General features: G+C 37.6%; 1 non-coding gene across 1 annotated transcript; it reads left to right on the top strand.

The window, feature by feature from the left end:
* Positions 1 to 15,694: 15,694 nt before the first annotated feature.
* On the top strand, positions 15,695 to 15,800 carry LOC128294389 (small nucleolar RNA R71). Its single transcript, XR_008284701.1, has one exon. It is a non-coding gene; the product is annotated as a small nucleolar RNA R71 (small nucleolar RNA).
* Positions 15,801 to 23,596: the final 7,796 nt, after the last annotated feature.

The following is a 23,596-nucleotide window of genomic DNA, read 5'->3' on the forward strand; positions in this document are numbered from 1 at the left end:
AATGTGTTTGTCATGCCATTTATTAAGTCTCTCCTTGAGTAATTTGGCATTTTCATACAAGAACATTCGAAATTCCTCTAGCTCATTGAGTTGGAGCATCCGTTTCTCTTTAGCAAGCTTAAGATCCATGTTGAGTTGTAGAAGGGCTTAGTAAGCTTTGTGCTCTAACTCTAAGGGTAGATGACAGGCTTTCCCAAAGACCAACCTGTAGGGTGACATCCTTAAAGGTGTCTTGTATGCTATTCTGTAAGCCCATAAAGCATCATCCAGTCTTTTGGACCAATCTCATCGGTTTAGGCAAACCACCTTCTCAAGTATGCCTTTGATCTCCTTGTTTTCCAGTTTAGCTTGCCCATTCGTCTGCGGATGGTAAGCTGAAGTGACCTTGTGTTTCACTCCATGTTTATCTAGTAACCATTTCAACCACTTGTTCACAAAATGGGACCTTTCATCACTGATGATGGCTCTTGGGGTTCCAAACCTTGTGAACACATGTTTCTACAAAAACCTTATCACAACCTTAACATCATTTGTCAGATATGCTTTAGCCTCAATCCACTTAGACACGTAGTCTACAGCTACCAAGATGTACTGGTGACCAAAAGATAGAGGGAAAGGTCTGAGAAAATCAATACCCAAAACATCAAATAATTCTACCTCAATAATGTTTGTTCGAGGCACCTCATTTCTATTGGTAACATTTCTAACCCTTTGACATCGATCACAACTCTTTACGTAAGCATATGCGTCTTTGATAGTGTTGGCCAAAATAATCTGGCTTGTAGTACCTTGGCTGCAGTACGTGTACCTCCGAAGTGTCCCCCAGTCGGAGCTGAGTGACAATGATATAGAATCTTATGTACTTCATCTTCTGCCACACATCTCCTGATCATTTGATCTGCACACTTCTTAAACAAGTACGGCTCTTCCCAGAAATAGTACTTCACATCTTGAAGAAACTTTTTTTTTGATGATACGTCTTATCAATTGGCATCAAACCACAAGCTAAAAAGTTAGCAATATCAACAAACCAAGGGGTATTATGGACATGATTTACCTTCAGTATGTGTTCATCTAGAAACGTCTCTCGAATTGGTATAAGAGGAGAGTTCCCTTCTTGTAGCTCCAATCTAGACAAGTGGTCTACTACTTGATTTTCTATTCCCTTTCGATCTTGAATTTCTAGATCAAACTCTTGAAGTAGAAGTACCCATCGGATCAACCTTGGCTTAGCGCCTTTCTTGACAAGTAAGTACTTAATTGCCGAGTAGTCCATATAGACAGTCACTTTGGTACCTACAAGATACGATTGAAACTTGTCAAAAGCAAACATAATAGTAAGTAACTCTTTTTCTGTTACCGTATAATTCAGTTGAGCTCCTGTTAGAGTTCAACTTGTGTAATAGATGGGATGAAAAACTTTGTTCCTTTGCTGACCCATGACAGCTCCTATCGGAAAGTCACTTGCGCCACACATCAATTCAAATGGCAAATCCTAGTTTGGTGTGACGATTATGGGTGTCGAAACTAGTAGACTCTTAAAATATTTGAAAGCTCTTAAGCACTCTTCATCAAATTTGAACATCGTGTCCTTCTCTAATAATTTGCATAAGGGCTTAGCAATTTTGGAGAAGTTCTTAATGAATCTTTGATAGAAACCGGCGTGGCCCAAAAAGCTCCTAACACCCTTTGTAGATGTTGGAGGTGGGAGTTTCTCAATAACATTTACCTTTTCTTTATCAACCTCTATTCCATATCTTGTTATCCGATGCCCTAGAGCAATCCCTTCTTGTACCATAAAATGACACTTTTCCCAGTTGAGTACTAGGTTTGTTTATTCGCATCACCTTAGTACCTTCACTAGATTGGCAAAGAAATCATCATAAGTATCTCCAAATACTGAAAAATCATCCATAAAAACTTCCAAATACTTCTCAACCATGTCAGTAAAAATAGACATCATACATCTTTGAAATGTAACAGGTGCATTACATAAACCAAATGGCATGCGTCTAAATGCAAATGTACTGTACGGGCAGGTGAATGTTGACTTGTGCTGATCTTCTAGTGCTACTGTAATCTGATTATACCCATAGCATCCATCAAGAAAATAGTAATAGTCTCGCCCTGCGAGTCTATCCAACATCTGGTCCAAAAACGGCAAAGGAAAGTGATCTTTCCTAGTCGCCTTGTTCAGCTTCCGGTAATCGATACAAATTCTCCATCCTGTAACTGTTCTAGTTGGTATCAACTCATTATTATCATTTTTGATTACTATAATACCTCCTTTCTTTGGTACGCACTGGACCAGACTTACTTATGAGTTGTCTGAGATGAGGTAAATTATACCTGCATCTGACCACTTTATGATTTCTTTCTTTACTACGTCTTTCATAATGGGGTTCAGTCTTTGTTGTCCATCAATCGTCCCTTTTTCTCCATCTTCTAGTATGATCTTGTACATGCATACAGGTGGACTAATACCGCGAATATTGGCTATGTAACACCCCAAACCCGTGACCGTCACCGGATTTGACCACGAGGTGTTACAGGGCTTACTTTACTTAATCCTCTCTTGGAAATTTTTTTTGTTTTCCTTTTTCTTCGAGCAAAGCTAGTTAACGCATCACTGCCACCTTAAAAATCATATCTCAAGTTCCAGAACTCGAAAACTAAATCTGTAAATTTTCCCTGAATTTAGACTCATATATCCATCCATGGATTTATTTCTAGAATTTTTGGTCGGGCCAATTGGTACAGTTTATTAGTTAAAGTCACCCCTGTTTCAGGGTTTGACTACACTGACCTTTATGCATTACGACCTGGATATCATCTCATACAGAGCTCTAATGCTCATGCCGTTTGTTTCTAATGAAACTAGACTCAAAGGGGAATCTATGCATATAAGGCATGACTTCTAACTGTTTCTGGATAATTTATGGTAAATTTTCTAAGTCGAAACAGAGGATCCAGAAACTGTTCTGGCCCTGTCGAAATCTTGAATATCTCTCAAAATACAGCTCATATGGTCGTTTCGTTTCGTCCATATGAAAATAGACTCATTAAGCTTCGAGTACATAATTTTCTTAGCAATTAATTCCACTTCTACTATTTTTGGTGATTTTTCGATCTCATATCACTGCTGCTGTCCGCAATAGTTACTGCAGTAGACTATGTCAATTTCATGAATCTTTCCTTGGCCTTACTAATCATTCATCATACACGGCACAACTATGGCCACCTTATCAAAATTAAGGTTTCTAAGACCCGTGGCTATAGGTTTTAGAATCACACTCAACCGACCACATAGGCCATTTTCGCATGGCTTAAAGTTTACAACCCACAATTCAACAAAACAAAATAGCCTATACATGCCAAATGTTCTCCTAGTTCAACTACGAAGACAATACCAAAAGATTTCCAGCCGGTGTGATGACTTCAACGACGGTTCCGAGCACGCAAACAAGGCGAATCCAAGAGACCTAAAATGGGTGACAAGAAAACACAGAGTGAGTTTATAACTCAGTAAGTCCTAAGCATTCGACAATCATCCATCAATAAAATTATCACAACATGAAATAATGTACGAGGCTAGGTACTCCATCCATATCGAAAATATACCATAGTTCCTCGGACCTTTCGGTTCCTTCTTATACCAATTCACCCAATAACATTTCATATACTGTTCAATAGAATAATAGAGGCATTTCCATACATCATCTCATTTCCACAATAATCATGCAATCAAATGAACTTTCATCTATTCCACGATACTTTATTTTCGGGAATGCAATTGAAATCATCACATAGATTTAAAACTTACCAACTCAACCCCGAGCATGAACATAGCATCTATTAGCCATGAACTCAAGGTACTTACTTTTTCCGCTGTCCGTACTCAACTCGATAAAGTCACCCTTCCGTATAAATATTCAATCGGAAATATATATATATAGTTCGCACACATAGTGCTTAATACTCGATCACGCACACTTAGTGCCATGTGATTTAAGCCTGCACACATAGTGCCATTTAGTCCAAACTCGCACACTTAGTGCCATACATTTCAAGCTCGCACACTCAGTGCCAATTTCGTCACCGTACACATTTACTTCTCGCACACTTAGTGCCGAAAGCCAACTTTCTACACATTTCACTATCTCTTTTGCATTCAACAATATCATCTTTTCATCTCATTAAACACAATTGCATAGATTATACAATCATTTAAGCAATATCAAATATATGCTTAATGACTTACCTTGTGTTGGGCAAGGAATTTCCAAGTCGGCTACTCGATGACCTTCGTCTTTCCCTTGCTTGATTCTCCTTCTTTAACTCCTTGAGCTTGATTTAACAAATAAATTGATTCAATCATTTGAGTATCGAAAAGAGGAACTCAAGGCACCTAGCCCACATATGTTCACTAGACATTAAAGTCACATAAGTACGGAATTCATGAATCAACTCAACACACAAAGCCTTCAACATGCTTGCTCATGGCCGAACAACACAACCCCTTAGGTACTCATTCATGGGCCGATTATGCATGTTGATGTTGAGGCCAATTACATGTTTAATACCACACATGAATGGCACACATTTTACTAGCTAATGCTTTACATATTGTAGCTCAATACACATCTATTATTTACTTCATAACCAAAACATAATCACAAGAAAATACATACTTTGAGATAGTATATATGTCATACCAATACATCATGTGCAAACATATGTACACATATAGGTGCAAGGCCGAATCTCAAGGTGTTCATAACTATCCAAAACACAAATTTTTACCAGTCAAGTAACAAGCATAAATCATGCTCATGAATGCACCATGGCCGAATACATCACAATCATACCCTTTCAACTTCGGTCATGGTTAAAAAAAGAATTCAATGTTTTACTCAAGATTGCTACAAAGAAATTTCAAGAGTAGTCAATCCATCATTACATGCATCATTAGCAAGCTTCACATTTAGCATGCAATGGCTTTAACACAATAACAACCTTGGCCAAATACCATTTCCATGGCATAACAAGGATTTGAACCATGGCTAACATGAACATCAAGTTAGCAACTAAAACATGCATGAATCTCATGACACAACCTCATACATACCTTAATCTTGGTACAAGTATGGCCAAATCTCCTTCTAGTTCTCTTCTAAACTAAAAATGGAGCAAAAATCCCTTTCTTCCTCCTTATGATTTTCGGCCAAAAAGATGAGAAAAGATGAACAAAACAATTTTTTTTTCTTCCTTCTTTCTCAACTCACGGTAAGAGGGGGGGATACCACACTCACACACATTTTTTTTTCATTCTTTTATCACCCATACACCTTTGTTTATTATTTCACCCTAATGCACCAACAAAACATGTTTCATGACATGTTTAGCCCATACTCCCTTGTCATGTCCGGCCACTTCATGTTAGGGGGGATTTGACATGCAAATCCCTTATTTTTGCATGCATTATCAACTAGTCATCACACATTTCCCCATCATACTTTCAAAGTTTACTACTAGGTCCTTTCTAGTGAAACTCACATTTATAACTCTAAATCGGAACATCAAAAATGTCACACATGAATTAACACATATTATAGGCATCAAAATAAATTTTAAATTATTTTTATGCCTCGGTTTTAATGGTACCAAACCACATTCCGTCTAGGGTCGTTTTAGGTCATCACAACTCTCCTCACTTAAGAAATTTTCGTCCGAAAATCTTACCCAAATAGGCTCGGTATCGCTCTTTCATAGAGTCCTCAAGTTCCCAAGTGGCTTCTTCAATTTCGTGTTTATGCCACAACACCTTCACTAATGGGATTTTCTTATTAGCAACTCTTTTACTTGGCGCATTAGAATGCGAACCGCTCTTCTTCATAACTCAAATTAGGTGAACCTCGACCTCGGATGGAGTAATTACGTGTGTCGGGTCAGACCTATATCGTCGAAGCATCGAGACATGGAAAACGTTGTGAATCTTTTCAAGCTTAGGGGGTAAAATTAATCGATGCGCTCTCGGCCCAACTCGTTCGGATACTTCATACGGATGATGAACCTCGGACTCAATTTGCCCTTACGGCCAAATCTAAGCACCTTCTTCCGGGTGAGACTTTGAGAAATACCTTGTCTCCAACCCGATATTCAATGTCTTTTCTTCTCAAATTAGCATACGACTTTTGGCGATCCGGCGACTTTCAAACTTTCACGAATTACTCGAACTTTCGCTCGGCATCCTTAATCAAATCAACCGAAGATTTTACTTTCACTAAGTTCACCGAATAATGGGGTACGGCATTTACGATCGTATAAAGCCTCGTAAGGCGCCATCTTAATACTTGATTGAAAACTATTATTGTAAGCGAATTCAATCAAAGGTAAATACCGTTCCCATGAACCACTAAACTCAAGGTTGCAACATCTCAACATATCCTCGAGTATTTGAATTATCCGTTCGGATTGACCATCGGTTTGGGGATGAAAAGCAGTGCTAAAATGCAACTTGGTACCCAAAGCCCTTTGCAATTTCTTCCAAAATCGCGATATAAATCTTGGGTCTCTATCCGACACGATAGAAATAGGCACCCCATGCAATCGAACAATTTGGGAGATGTATAATTCTGCCAATTTATCGAGCGAAAAATCCGTACGGACAGGGATAAAATGAGCTGACTTAGTCAATCTATCAACAACAACCCAAATCGCATCCTTCTTACTCGCTGACAATGGCAGTCCGGATACAAAGTCCATGGTGACTCTATCCCATTTCCACTCGGGTATCGTGATCGGCTGAAGTAATCCCGATGGCACTTGATGTTTCACTTTCACTTGTTGACATATCAGACACCTTGAAACAAATTCAGAAATGTCTCGTTTCATACCGGGCCACCAAAATTGGCGTTTCAGGTCATTGTACATTTTAGTACTACCCGGGTGGATTGACATTCGACTACTGTGAGCCTCGTTCAAAATCATCAAAACAAGTTCCGAATTCCTTGGAATACATAATCGACCCTTGAACATCAAGCAATCATGGTCGTCAATCTGAAATTCCGATTCCTCATTCGAAACATATTCGGCTCGCTTAGCGACCAATTCGGCGTCGACTTTCTGAGATTCAAGTACTTGATGAATCAATAACGGTTTGGCCTCTAGTTCGACTACTAGCACCTCATCGGGTGAAACGGATAGGTGAGCATCCATCGCTCTCAAGGCAAACAGTGGCTTTACGACTTAAAGCATCGGCCACCACGTTGCCTTTCCCGGGTGATAATCAATGATGAGTTCATAGTCTTTCAACAACTCAAGCCAACGTCTTTGTCGCAGGTTTAAATCTCTTTGAGTCATCAAATATTTAAGACTCTTGTGGTCCGAAAAATATGACACCTTTCTCCAAACAAGTAATGCCGCCATATTTTCAAGGCGAACACTATGGCTGCTAGTTCAAGGTCATGGGTCGGATAGTTTCTCTCATGCGACTTTAGTTGTCTCGACGCGTAAGCCACAACTCGACCTTCTTGCATCAACACACAACCTAACCCAAGCAAGGATGCGTCACTTGTAAATGACAAACTCTTTACTGGGACTCGGCAGACTAATCTGGGGCCTCGGTTAAGCAGTTTTTAGTTGATCGAAACTTTCTTGACAAATTTCGACCACTCGAACTTAACATCTTTTGGAGTAGTTTCGTCATCGGTAGCACTATCATCGAAAAACCTTTCACAAATCATCGATAGTATCCGGCAAGCCCCAAAAGCTCCTAACTTCGGTAATATTCCTTGGAGGTTTCCAATCAACTATGGCTGAAATTTTGTTCGGGTCCACTCGACACCGTCGGACACCACGAGCCCCAAAAGCTAACCTCTCTCAACCAAAATTCACATTTCTTGAACTTTGCCTATAATCGCTTATCTCGTAAGATTTGCAACACTAGCCTCAGGTGTTCAGCATGTTCAGTTTCATCTCTTGAATAGACCAAAATGTCATCGATAAATACAACTACAAACCGATCCAAGTATGGCCTGAAAATTCTATTCATTAAATCCATAAATACCGCAGGGGCATTAGTGAGCCCAAACGGCGTCACTAAGAATTCGTAGTGACCGTACCTCGTTCTAAAAGCAGTCTTGGGTATGTCCGATTCTCGGACCCTCAACTGATAGTACCCCGACCTCAAATCTATCTTTGAAAACACTGAGGCTCCCTTTAGTTGATCGAACAAATCGTCAATTCGTGGCAACGGATATTTATTCTTTATCGTTACTTTATTCAACTGACAATAGTCGATGCACAATCTCATAGTTCCATCCTTCTTCTTCACAAACAATACTGGTGCGCCCCATGGAAAAAAACTCGGTCGAGCGAAACATCTATCCGTCAATTCTTGCAATTGAACTTTCAATTCCTTTAATTCCGTTAATGCCATACGATACGGGGCTATTGAGATCGGCGTAGTACCCGGTACAACTTCGATGCCGAATTCCACTTCTCGAACCGGTGGCAATCCCGGTAACTCCTCAGGAAAAACATTTGAATACTCACAAACCATTGGTACCGATTCGAGTTTCCTTTCCGTCTCTTTACTTTCAAACACATACGCAAGGTATGTTTCACACCCCTTTTTCACATACCTCCGAGGGTCATAGAGGATACTATCGCTGGCACTCCTTTTAAATCAGTAGACTCGACTCGGACTACCTCGTTATTTGCACTCCTCAAATCAATGGTTTTCCTTTTACAGTCCACCACTGCATCATGTACGGTCAGCTAATCCATACCAAGAATAACATCGAATTCATCAAATGGTAGAAGCATCAGATCGGTCGAAAAATAGGATTCTCGAATTATTAGGGGGCATCTCTTGCACACTTTATCAACGAATACGTATTGACCCAAAGGGTTTGACATTCGAATTACGAACTCGGAGACTCAACGGTGAGAGTCTTCTTTGGATGCTAAGGTTTCACATACATATGAATGAGTAGAGTGGGGTCAATCAATGCAATTACACTAGTATCAAAGAGAGTAAAAGTACCAAGGTGATAACGTCGGGGAGGATGCCTTCTCTCGTCTTGCGGATGGCATATACTCTAGCAGAGCACGGGTCTCGGATCGAACAACCGTGTCGAGGCTCCTCTCTGATTACCACCCCTACCTCCAGAAATTCTCGAGGGCCTACCTCTAGCCGTCGTTCCACTAGGTCTTGCACGTTGCATCTTATTCTTCTCATCTAGCTCCGTGCAATCTCTAATGAAGTGGTCCTTGAACCGCATCCATAACAGCCCTATTAATGCAGACTTACCCCAACATTCACCTAGGTGTCGTCTTCCACATTGGGGCATTCGGTCTCTCTTGACGATTATTGCCCACACTAGCTACTGAAGTAGCTCGAGTCCGTCAATGGTCGGGCTCGATGGAAATTCTGCGATCGCCCTCGACTTATTAGTGTCCTCCACGAACTTCTTTACACGAGAACGGAGCTTTACTCACGATCTTTTACGATAATCTCTTACTTCAAATTCACCTTCTTCTTCTCCTTTCTAAGTTCTTCCGCCTTGCAGGCTCGTTCGACTAGTGTTACGAACTCCTTTATCTCCAAAATACCCACTAGTAGCTTTAAATCTTCATTCAATCCTTCTTCAAATCTTTTGCACATAGCAACCTCATCACCCACACTCCAGAGCATACCGACTAAGTCTTACGAACTCATGTTCGTATTCGAGATCTGATCATACTGCCTTGCTTGAGTTCCAAGAATTCCTTACGCTTCGATCGATGAACTGTTGACTAATGTATTTCTTTGAAATTCGATTGAAAGAAATCCCAAGTAACTCGTTCGTTTAGGACTATGGAAATTAAAGTCCTCCACCAATAGTAAGTGAGTCTCAACAAGGATATAGCACACTTAAGACATTCATCGGTGTGCATGACGGTTCATCTAACACTCGAATGGTGTTATCGAGCGAACTTCGGCCTTTTCGGTATCATCGATAATTATGGCCTTGAACTCCTCATCCCCCACGCTTCCTAATCAGGTCTACGGTGGTTTACTCGACCTCACAAGATCGATGAATCAAGGCATTACGGGCTCTTGGGGTGGAGTATTTAAATTCGGAATTCTTGGACAGCCGGATTGGTTCGGGCATATTATGCGACCCACTCATTCATCATGGTGAAGAAGGCTTGTTTCGCCTTCACTTGATTATTCGCGGATGATGAGGCTCAACAGGCGGTGTCCCTTGCGGGAGCAGCCGCTACACTTTCAACGTCATTCGCCAAGGATCTCTCTACCGGGTTCCATTTGCTAATCAAAACAAAAATTTCAACCGTCAGAAGTCATCACATTTTTAAGCACTAACAATTTGGCATGTATAGCTAGACTCACACGCGCTATGGTAGTCCTAGAATCGACTAAACCATAGCTCTGATACCAATTAAATGTAACACCCCAAACCTGTGACCGTCACCGGATTTGACCACGAGGTGTTACAGGGCTTACTTTACTTAATCCTCTCTTGGAAATTTTTTTTATTTTCCTTTTTCTGTTCCAGGCAGGCTAGTTAACTACATCACTGCCACCTTAAAAATCATATCTCAAGTTCCAGAACTTGAAAACTAAATCTGTAAATTTTCCCTGAATTTAGACTCATATATCCATCCATGGATTTATTTCTAGAATTTTTGGTCGGGCCAATTGGTACAGTTTATTAGTTAAAGTCACCCCTATTTTAGGGTTTGACTACACTGACCTTTGCGCATTACGACCTGGATATCATCTCATACAGAGCTCTAATGCTCATACCGTTTGTTTCTAATGAAACTAGACTCAAAGGGGAATCTATGCATATAAGGCATGACTTCTAACTATTTCTGGATAATTTATGGTAAATTTTCTAAGTCGAAACAGAGGATCCAGAAACTGTTCTGGCCCTGTCGAAATCTTGAATATCTCTCAAAATACAGCTCATATGGTCGTTTTGTTTCGTCCATATGAAAATAGACCCATTAAGCTTCGAGTACATAATTTTCTTAGCTATTAATTCCACTTCTACTATTTTTGGTGATTTTTCGATCTCATATCACTGCTGCTGTCCGTAATAGTTACTGCAGTAGACTATGTCAATTTCATGAATCTTTCTTTGGCCTTACTAATCATTCATCATACACGGCACAACTATGGCCACCTTATCAAAATTAAGGTTTCTAAGACCCGTGGCTATAGGTTTTAGAATCACACTCAACCGACCACATAGGCCATTTTCGCATGGCTTAAAGTTTACAACCCACAATTCAACAAAACAAAATAGCCTATACATGCCAAATGTTCTCCTAGTTCAACTACGAAGACAATACCAAAAGATTTCCAGCGGTGTGATGACTTCAACGACGGTTCCGAAACGCATAAGCGAGGCGAATCCAAGAGACCTAAAATGGGTGACAAGAAAACACAGTGAGTTTATAACTCGATGAAGTCCTAAGCATTCGACAATCATCCATCAATAAAATTATCACAACATGAAATAATGTACGAGGCTAGGTACTCCATCCATATCGAAAATATACCATAGTTCCTCGGACCTTTCGGTTCCTTCTTATACCAATTCACCCAATAACATTTCATATACTGTTCAATAGAATAATAGAGGCATTTCCATACATCATCTCATTTCCACAATAATCATGCAATCAAATGAACTTTCATCTATTCCACGATACTTTATTTTCGGGAATGCAATTGAAATCATCACATAGATTTAAAACTTACCAACTCAACCCCGAGCATGAACATAGCATCTATTAGCCATGAACTCAAGGTACTTACTTTTTCCATTGTCCGTACTCAACTCGATAAAGTCACCCTTCCGTATAAATTTTCAATCGAAATATATATATAGTTCGCACACATAGTGCTTAATACTCGATCACGCACACTTAGTGCCATGTGATTTAAGCACTGCACACATAGTGCCATTTAGTCCAAACTCGCACACTTAGTGCCATACATTTCAAGCTCGCACACTCGAGTGCCAATTTAACACACGTACACACTTACTTCGCACTTAGTGCCAAAAGCCAACTTTCTACACATTTCACTATCTCTTTTGCATTCAACAATATCATCTTTTCATCTCATTAAACACAATTGCATAGATTATACAATCATTTAAGCAATATCAAATATATGCTAATGACTTACCTTGTGTTGGGCAAGGAATTTCCAAGTCGGCTACTCGATGACCTTCGTCTTTCCCTTGCTTGATTCTCCTTCTTTAACTCCTTGAGCTTGATTTAACAAATAAATTGATTCAATCATTTGAGTATCGAAAAGAGGAACTCAAGGCACTTAGCCCACATATGTTCACTAGACATTAAAGTCACATAAGTACGGAATTCATGAATCAACTCAACACACAAAGCCTTCAACATGCTTGCTCATGGCCGAACAACACAACCCCTTAGGTACTCATTCATGGGCCGATTATGCATGTTGATGTTGAGGCCAATTACATGTTTAATACCACACATGAATGGCACACATTTTACTAGCTAATGCTTTACATATTGTAGCTCAATACACATCTATTATTTACTTCATAACCAAAACATAATCACAAGAAAATACATACTTTGAGATAGTATATATGTCATACCAATACATCATGTGCAAACATATGTACACATATAGGTGCAAGGCCGAATCTCAAGGTGTTCATAACCATCCAAAACACAAATTTTTACCAATCAAGTAACAAGCATAAATCATGCTCATGAATGCACCATGGCCGAATACATCACAATCATACCCTTTCAACTTCGGTCATGGTTAAACAAAGAATTCAATGTTTTACTCAAGATTGCTACAAAGAAATTTCAAGAGTAGTCAATCCATCATTACATGCATCATTATCAAGCTTCACATTTAGCATGCAATGGCTTTAACACAATAACAACCTTGGCCAAATACCATTTCCATGGCATAACAAGGATTTGAACCATGGCTAACATGAACATCAAGTTAGCAACTAAAACATGCATGAATCTCATGACACAACCTCATACATACCTTAATCTTGGTACAAGTATGGCCAAATCTCCTTCTAGTTCTCTTCTAAACTAAAAATGGAGCAAAAATCCCTTTCTTCCTCCTTATGATTTTCGGCCAAAAAGATGAGAAAAGATGAACAAAACAATTTTTTTTTCTTCCTTCTTTCTCAACTCACGGCAAGAGGGGGATACCACACTCACACACATTTTTTCATTCTTTTATCACCCATACACCTTTGTTTATTATTTCACCCTAATGCACCAACAAAACATGTTTCATGACATGTTTAGCCCATACTCCTTGTCATGGCGGCCACTTCATGTTAGGGGATTTGACATGCAAATCCTTATTTTTGCATGCATTATCAACTAGTCATCACACATTTCCCCATCATACTTTCAAAGTTTACTACTAGGTCCTTTCTAGTGAAATTCACATTTATAACTCTAAATCGAAACATCAAAAATGTCACACATGAATTAACACATATTATAGGCATCAAAATAAATTTTAAATTATTTTTATGCCTCAGTTTTGTGGTCCCGAAACCACATTCCGTCTAGGGTCGTTTTAGGGCTGTCACAGGCTATGGTCCATCCAATAGCCTTCTTGAATTGTTTCAATACAAGGATGAGTTTCTCTTCTTGCTCACTAGTTAATTCTGCTGAAACAATCACATGCAAAGCAGAAGCGTTACCTACATAAACATATTTTAAATGTGAAGGTAGTACCTTGAGTTCTAATTTAGGTGGCTCCTCGATTGACGCTTTTGGTTGGAGATAATCCCTTTTCTCTAATTCCAAATATTCAAAATGGGATTGCGGATTAAATCTCTTTTGATTAGCTTCTAACAACGCTAAGTATTCATCCTCCTCTTTATCATTCGGAGGATCTTATGGCAAAATTTGTTGCAATGGATCCTCAACATAGTTGAGCTCCTTCTCCACTATTAAATCCTCTAAATTAGATACTATAGAACAATCATCAATTGTGTCAGGAAATCGCATAGACTTAAAAACGTTAAATGTTACCTGATCATCCTAAACACGCAGAGTAAGCTCGTCCTTCTGCATATCAATAAGGGTTATTCAGGTTGCTAAGAACGGTTTTCCTAAGATAATTGATGCTTCTTTGTCTGCTTCAAAGTCTAGGATAACAAAATTAGCAGGGAAGATAAATTTATGTACACGTACCAATACATCCGCAATTTTTCCTTCTAGATGTGCTAAGGATTGATCTGCTAATTGAAGTGTAATCGTAGTTGGTCTAACTTCACCTATCTCCAGCTTCCTAAATATTGACATAGGCATCAAGTTAATACTCGCACCTAAGTCACATAGTGCCTTACCACAATATGTTGCTCCAATGTTGCAAGGTATGGCAAAACAGGATCCTTCAACTTTGGGGGTAGTTTGTCTTGAAGATATGCACTGCATTCCTTCGTTAGAGCTACCGTCTCAAATTCTCCAAGTCTTCATTTTTTGGACAGGATATCCTCCATGAATTTGACATAGTTCAGAATTTGCTCAAGTGCTTCAACCAATGGGATGTTGATATGAAGTTGCTTGAGTATGTCTAGGAACTTATTGAATTGAATCTCTTACTTCTGCTTCTGAAGTCTTTGAGGGTAGGGTGGTGGTGGTTTCTTTACTGGAACTGGTTGATTTGTCTTCTGTAGCAATTCTATATCTAACGAAGTTATTAGTTGATCAGAATTAGCTAGTTCTGAAATTACCTTGTCGGGTTTGTAGATTCTGGTTCTTGTGAAACTGGAATTTAACACTCAGTTGAACTTCCTCTAAATCTTGAGTGTCAGCTTGCTCCTTTTCAGCTTCGATGGTGTTGGGCTCTACTGTCTTTCCACTCCTCAATGTCAACGCTTTGCAATGCTCCTTCCCCAAATCCATCGGATTTTTCGTATCACTAGGTAAAGCACCTTGTGGTCTGTTCCTGAGTTCAATAGCAAGCTGGCCCATTTGATTCTCTAAATTCCTCAAAGTGGCATCATTTTTTGCCATGCATGCTTTCAATAAATTCTCTAAGCTATTGGATGATTCAACTTGAGTTGGTTTTTGAACTTGTTGGGGGAAATTAGGCGACTGGGTTGGTCTTGGTTGGGCGTAAGTGTTACTGGTTCCAACCCTTTGATTACTCCAGGAAAAATTGGGGTGATTTCACCAAGAAGGGTTATAGAAATTGGATTGTAGTCCTTGCCTTCCTCAATTTTGGTTCTGGTTACCCATGTAATACACGGATTTTGGGTTCGATGGACATTCTTTGAACAAATGTCCTTCCCCACAATAAACACATGCTATATTTTCAAATTGATTTGGTGGCTATGCTGCAAAACTATTTGATCCATTAGAAGTAAGATTTTTTAACATTTAGGATATTGATGATACCTGAGATGCGAGTGAAGTAAGAGTGTCTACTTCATGTATTCTAGTAACTCATCTACCTGGTGCTGCTCGATTGGTTGGCCATTGGTAATTGTTGTTGGCAATCCTCTCAATGATTTCATAAGCCTCATTATAAGACTTAGAAAGGAGAGCACCATTAGTAGAAGCGTCCACTACCATCCTCGTGTAAACATTGAGACCATTATTAAATGTCTCAAGTTGGATGCAATGTGGGATTCCATGATGAAGGCAGTTCCTTAATAATTCTTTGTACCTTTCCTATGCCCATACAAGGACTCATCATCCATTTGTTGGAAAGTAATGATCTCATTCCTCAACTTAGCATTCTTGCTAGGCGGGAAATACTTCATGAGGAATCTTTCTGCTAACTCTTGCCATGTGGAAATTGAGTTTGGTGGCAATGAGTTCAACCAGGCTCGAGCTCTGTCCCTTAGTGAATATGGGAACAAGTTCAATCATAATGCATCTTCAGGTACTCCTACTAACTTGAAAGAATCGCTCACCTCCATAAACAGTCTTAAGTGTAGGTGAGGATCTTCAGTAGGCATTCGCCTGAATTGGCCCATTGTCTGAAGCATCTGGAACATGACTGGCTTCAGCTTGAACTGTTGTGCCTCAATTTCAGGTCTCCTAATACCCGAATTAAGATCATGAAATACTGGCACGACATACTATCTTAAAGCTCTATCCCTATCATTAGCAATAAGGATAGGATTTTGAGTAGGACTTGCTCTATTCCTTGATTCAGATTTTCAAATTTCATCTCTTCGGTCCTTCTCTGACTTGCTTGTCTTCTTTGCTGTCAAAAATTTCATTCAATCTCAAGGTTTATAGAGAGTAAATCAATGATTCAGTCAACACTCATAAACACCTGAAATAATCACAGAAAAATTAATTAAGTTAGAATTTAAACAGAAAATTAAATCAAAATGCAAAACTAACAAATTCGCAAATAATAACTTTTTAAAACAGTCCCCGGTAACGGCGCCAAAAACTTGTAACGACGAAAATGTGCAAGTGTACACAATCGTAACAAATAATAAAGTGACAAGTAAATGTCGAGTTTTCGTACCCACAGGGACTATGAAAAGAATTATTTATGAATGCTAGTTAAAACATTTTGGTGAAGAAAAAAATATTTTGTTTGAAGAGGGTGATTAAAAACTAAGATTTTAAAGTAAGTAAACTAAATAAATAAATCTCAAATGCACGATTTCAAAATACTATTTTAATCAAGATGATATAATTGTGTTAGATTAATTACATTTCTTATCTTAGAATTATTAAACTCATGTTTATATTTTTACGAATAAATTCACGGCAACTCAGTAATTTTCTAACTTATGAACATACTCACCTACACAAATTCATTCATCTCTTAACATATTCTTATGTCTATTCAATCGATAAACAGATTCTAATAAGCAAGCATGCTATTGCATATACATACTCATTAAATTGAACTAATCTCTTACATATTCCTATGTCAATTTAAACAATTAATTAAATCTAATGAGAACATAAAAAACTATGTGAGGTAACAAGGTATCCTTACCTTGAAATAGTTTAATCGCAATAATCTTGCAAGTTATGCAAGGCAAGTGTATCACCAGATACAATGCTAATTTAACCTTCAGCTACCTTAGAAGAATAAACATGCACTGATTAAGTACTGTGTCCATTAATTACAATTTCAATCCGTTTAAATAATTAATTCATTAGTTCCCTCACAATTTTAATGCAAGAATAACTTAGGCATGATTTTACTTAATCAAGCATTTTACCGAGGCCTATAACATCATAAACACAACTTTAATAATTTAAGAGGACGAACTGCAATGAACGCAACACAAATTAAATTCAAGCTAAGCTGATTAAATTAACCATTCCAAAAACATAAATATTCATAGATATGTTCTCACAAAAACAACAAAAATTAAAGTGATAGGGAGCAAGAATCAAATTCGGTGTTTTTCCGTGGCTTGACTAGGTTGCTCTATTCTTCCTTGTTTGTTATCCTTGCTAATCAAGGCTGCTATGAACACTCAATTTCTGCTTCAAAATGGCTGAAGAAGACCCCTTTCTCAAGGGGAGAAATTGGCAAAAGAGCAAGAAACTTGAATGGGAAAAATGAGAGAAAAAAATGAAAGAGGAGAGAAGAATTGTGAGAGAAGAGATGTGAATGAGGGATGTGTTAAATAATCAGCCAAGGGGGGTTTTTATAGCTGAATGTGTCAGCTGAAATTTGCTAAAAATAGGAACCAAAGATCCACCCCTTGGCCTGCCTTCTCTGTGGCAAAGTTGATGGCTTCAACTTTGCTAAAAAAGGCTTGGGGCAAATCTACAAAGCCACCAATTGTGGAAGGGTTTAATTGCAATTTGAAGAAGTATTCAAGGGCTTCTTTGCAGCTTAAATAATCAGCTAATGAGCTGAATTGGGTTAGCACTTGGACAATTTTGGGCTGCCCTTTTCTTGGCTGGTTCGGTTTACTAGATTTGGTTCAATCGGACCTCTTTTTGATAACTAATTAATCATAATTTATTTACCCAAATTAAATTGGATATAAATTAAAATTAATTATATTATGAATAAATACATATAATTTTGGACCATCTTAGGCTAAAATTTAGTTCACCTCGATACTTTAAATTGCTTTTCGATTTTGTTCTTCTAGCAGTGTCTGCCAAGCCATTTTTCGGCATTTGTGCAATTCTGTCGAAGATAACCAAAATTAATCAAAATTGATTATAAAATTAATGAAAATTCAACATGTTCATAATTTAAGTACAATTTAATTATTTTATAATAATTAATTATTTTTTGACAAGAATTTAACCGAATTCGCATGAATCTAAGTTAAAAAGGGAATGAAAAGTGTGTAAATTTTTGTGTTTCCAACTTCACACGCCCAGGACACACGCACGTGCCTGAGGCCGTGTCCCTCACACAACTGAGACACACGCCCGTGTCTCTGTCCGTGTGCTCAATTCTGAGCATTCTGTTTCTCAAAATTAAGGTGCGAGGGACACACGATCGAAACACATGCCCATGAGGCAGGGCGTGTGTCACATAAGGCCTAGACACATGCCCGTTTGTCTACCTGTGTGGACAAAAGAAAGGCTATTTACCAAGCCATTTGTCACCCTCATTTACACCTACACATGCACAAGTTCAAGGCATAATTCATAGCACACTTGGACAACCAATACATCCACAAAACAAGGCCAATTCATGTCATTTCATTATTTGCACTCAACATGTTTTCAACATCATATTCTACCAAACCAAATCACACCAAACTCACATTCCACAAGTTTCAACGTGGCTACCCATAACATGAATAATTTCTCTTAGTTTTCCTAGCATACCAATGAGCCAATCTTAACCATTCAACAACAAACCCATTAAGCCACATTTAACCATTTATCAAGCATTTATCAACCACATCACGTAAGAGATAGTTGTACATGCATGCATATATATAATCTTACAACCAATTTACCAAAATGAGCCAAGTTACATGGCCAAACACCACATCAAACCTTTGACAATTACAAGCCAATACATTAGACCAAATTCATAATGACACACATAACAAAATGACCAAGTCCTTATATATGGCATATTCTCAAAATGTTTAAAATCTTTGGTACCCAAAATAATAGTTTGATAGTGTGATACAATCTCTGACGATCTCCAACCCGAACTAGCTTGGTGACACTAGAAAACATGGAAATAAAACGGATTAAGCTATATAGCTTAGTAATCTCACATGAAGGAAATAAACTAACTTTACCATACATTAACATGCAAGTACTACAACATAAGGAAATGTAATTTACTATATTCTCATGAGCACAATTCATTCCATCACAACTTACCTTGAGTTCATCATTTTGCAAATTTAGTAAATCATAAGTTTTGTGCACATAACTGTACCACTCATAATGGTTTCATACTCATTCTCATTTTTGTCATACCCAATGAACCACTCAGAATAATAATATCAGATACTCGAGAAGAACCTTGCACACAAGGTGCCACATATGTAGCCATTGCTACCTATATCTCATAACACATATATGCTCGCTTTTGAGCCATTAACGAGTCTGCTCACACAAGCTGTCAGTCGAGACGTAGCTACACGGTGCTGCTCACACAAGCTTTCAAGTAACCGCAACTTATGCCGGTATACTCAGCCATCGATAGGACTTATAAGACCAACACCCAGATCACATAACATAAAGCCCTAGTGACATGTCACCTGTATCCTAATCTATTCCTAAGGTTCGATTGGGATTTCTCGATTGTCAAAACGTCATCGGACGGGTCCATAGAGTTGTTTATACAATTCATAAAATATTAAAACATTAAAAAATACAATTATAGCAAAGCTTATTTAACATACGAACTTACCTCGGTTACAAAAAGACCAAAAAGGATCTATTCGTCAGTTACTTTGTTTTCCCCCCGATCTAGACCCGAACTTCGTTTTTCTTGATCTATAATACCACATTTAACTTATTTAATTATCACATTATTCAATTCCACCCAAAAACACATTATGGCAAAATTTACATTTTTGCCTCTAACTTTTCAACATTTTACAATTTAGTCCCTAGACTCGTAAAATGAATTTCATTCAATTTCTTCACAACCCAAGCCTAGCCAATTGTTTTTTGTATAATAGCCCACATTTTTCATTTATTCACACTTTTCTACACATTTTATGGACTTTTACAAATAAGTCCCTATTTAAGGTTTTTATCAAAAATCACTTTACAAAAGTTGTTTAACAAACAATAAACACGCATTTTCTACCATCAAACATCAAAATACAAGCATATTCAACATGGGTAAAATTTTATACTTTAATTTTCTTTCAAATTAGTCCTTGAAATAGCTAAATCAAGTTACAATGATCTCAAAAATATAAAAATCGTTAAAAATGGGATAAGAACGAACTTACAATTGAGCTTGAAAGCTTGGCCAAAACCCTAGCTATGGTTTCCCCAAAAATTTTGGCTATAAGGGGCTAAACTAAAGAAGATGTCATCTTTTATTTAGTTAGTTTGGCTTTATTTACCAAATTACCTATTTACCCATCACTTAAACTTTGAAATTTTACCTACCCCATGTCCATTTTTGTCCATCCTAAAGTATAATGGTCTAATTACCATATAAGGACCTCTAATTTATAATTTCATAACAATTTAATACCTTTAGCCTATAGTACACAAATTTTGCACCTATTGCAATTTAGTCCTTCTAGTCAAATTGAGTACTCAATCGATAAAATTTCTTAACGAAAATTGCATACGATTATTCTATCATGTTGTAGACCTTAAAGAAATAGTAAAATAAATATTCTACTTCAAATTAGTGGTCCCAAAACTACTGTTCTGATTTGACCAAAAAATGGACTGTTACATAAATTTCATTTATTTCCAATTTTGCCTTTTAATCACATAATTTTAACTTTTTTTTGTGCTTATGCCGCCTCAGCCATTTCATTTAGGCTTAATTACTCTTTAAGTCCTCCCTTATTTAAAATTTAGACTATTTAATCACTATTTCTTTAATTAGCAAGTTTTGCACCTTTTTCAATTTAGTCTTTTTTAATTAATTAACTATCAAAATGTTAAAATTTTAAAACGTAACTTTAATACTACCTTAATGACACTCCGTAGATATTTATAAAATACTTACTGCTCAATTTGTAGAAATGAGCTATCGATACCTTATTTTTTAAACCACTCAACCTAACAAATTCCTTATAAAACACAAATTACTAATGCTAAAATCTTTCTTGAACCACGTTTGACTTGTAAATACTAAATAATATAATTTACGAGCTTACTTATCAGATTTGGTGGTCTCGAGCCACTGTTTTCTGACACCACTAAAAATCAGGCTGTTACATATGGCTAGCACTCAGTGATTAGCTGGATAGTGCGAGGTGGAGGGTCATTCGCAAGTGTTTCTCAGGTAGCTTCTCATGGTGCCAAAAAGAGTGGTCCGATGAAGGATGAAGCGTACGACTAACTAGTCGCCTAGTGACTAGCTGGATTGTGTAAGGTAGAGGGCAATTCGTGAGTGCTTCTCAAGTAGCTTCTTATGGTGCCAAATGTTTAAGCTGAGTAGGGGTATAACAATTGTCCCTTTAGTTGAGAGGTAAGTTATAAAGTGGCTTCCCCTAACACCATGTTTAGGTAATTTCAATGAGTGGTAGTTGTCACAAGAGAAGTAGTGGGTGGTTCAAAATACTAAAAAATTTTCATTGTGCGTACAAATGAGGGTTTTAAAGATGAAGAGTTGCCTCAAAGATTCCAAAATACTCACATTAAATGCACATTTAAACTATTTTTCATGGGGAGTGGAGCCAATGATGAGTCATGTTACTACAATGTAACACCCCTTACCCGTATTCAATGCCAGAATAGGGTTTCAGAGCATTTCCAGACTTATAACACATTTTAAACATACATTTCACATACAATTAATCAAATCATATACATTTTATTCACAAACAATCATTTTTCCCCTAATACGAGCCTACGAGGCCCTAAACATTCATTGGGTGTGGTTCGAGTCTAAACGGATAACTTTGGAAACTTTTTGAACACTTAAGAAATTTTCTCAAAAATAAGGACACACGCTCGTGTGGCCCGGCCGTGTCTCTCACATGGCCAAAGACACGCCCATGTCGCAAGCTGTGTAGACATTCAAAATGGGAGCACATGGCCGTCTCAGCCTGTGCCCGACCCCATGTAACTTTTTGACTTGGGTCATACGGCTAACACACATGCCCGTGTGGCTAGCCCATGTGCCCTAAAAATGGCCTTACATGCCCTTGTGCTAGTCCAAGTGCTAGGAAGTGCCAAACATGTAGGGTATACTAACTTATCCCACATAGCCAAGTCACATGCCCATGTGTGAGGCCGTGTGGAGTGTAACATCTTGAAATAGGGCCTAAACGGAATAGTGGTTGCAAAACCACAAACTCGAGGTCAAAAAAATTTATTTTGATTAGGTTTTAAGGTTTATTCATTGATTGAATAATTGTGTAAAAATTTCGTGAAGAAATTTTATGTATAAGTGCCTAATTTGATAATTAGGACTAAATTGTAAAATTAGCAAAATGTGTGTTCTAGATAATAAAGGGGATTTAATTGAAATGGGTCCTTAAAGTGGAGGTCCTTATTTAGTAATTAGACCATTATATTTAAGTTTGGACAAAAATGGGCAAGAATAGGACAAATTTGAAAGAAAAGCCTTTAAGGGCATTTTGGTCATTTAATAATTAAAAGAATTAAAAAGGGAAAATAAAGCCAAAATTGGTCCATCTTCTTCATGGAGGCTGAATATAGCATTGGTGAAGCCATGGTTAGGGTTTACAAGCTTTCTAAGCTCAATAGTAAGTCCGTTCTAGCCTCGTTTTTTAATATTTTTTACGTTTTTGGAGTCCCGGTAACTTGATTTAGCTTATTCTAGCAATAATTCATGCTAGGGTTCATATTTGGAAAAATAACCATAAGTTAAATGTGTTTATTTTTATGTTTTATGGTAGAATATGAAGCTTGAAATTATGTTAAACAACTTTTTCTAAGCGATTTTAAGTGAAAACGAGTAAAATGACATAATCGGTAAAAATACCTAACGTTCATAAGTACATGATAGAGTGGGAATTTGATGTTTCCATAAAAGGGAAAAATGTTCAGCGTGTCATAAAACATAAGAAAAATGGATAAATTTTAATTTCCGAGCCTAGGGGAAAAATCGTAATTCTGTAAAGATTTAGGGGCAAAATTGTAATTTTTCTAAAGTTTGAGTTAGAGAATTTTTTAATATTAGATTAATTAAATAAGTGAAATATGATGTTTTAGATCCCGAAAAGTGAGATTTGGACCTAGAACAGGAGAAAAATCGAAAATCGAGAAAGTTGGTAAAATGGTCGTTTTGGTATCGAGGTAAGTTCATATGTTTAATAAGCATTTAATTATGCATATTTGAATGATAAATTTTGGCCATAAATACTTTAGTATTAAGTTTCAGATATAATGATTAATGTTCGATAATAATTCGATATTGGAAAGAGAACTTGTATAATTTATA

The sequence above is a fragment of the Gossypium arboreum genome, chromosome 6 (genome assembly GCF_025698485.1).
Source record: "Gossypium arboreum isolate Shixiya-1 chromosome 6, ASM2569848v2, whole genome shotgun sequence".
In the NCBI taxonomy this organism is placed as follows: Eukaryota; Viridiplantae; Streptophyta; class Magnoliopsida; order Malvales; family Malvaceae; genus Gossypium; species Gossypium arboreum.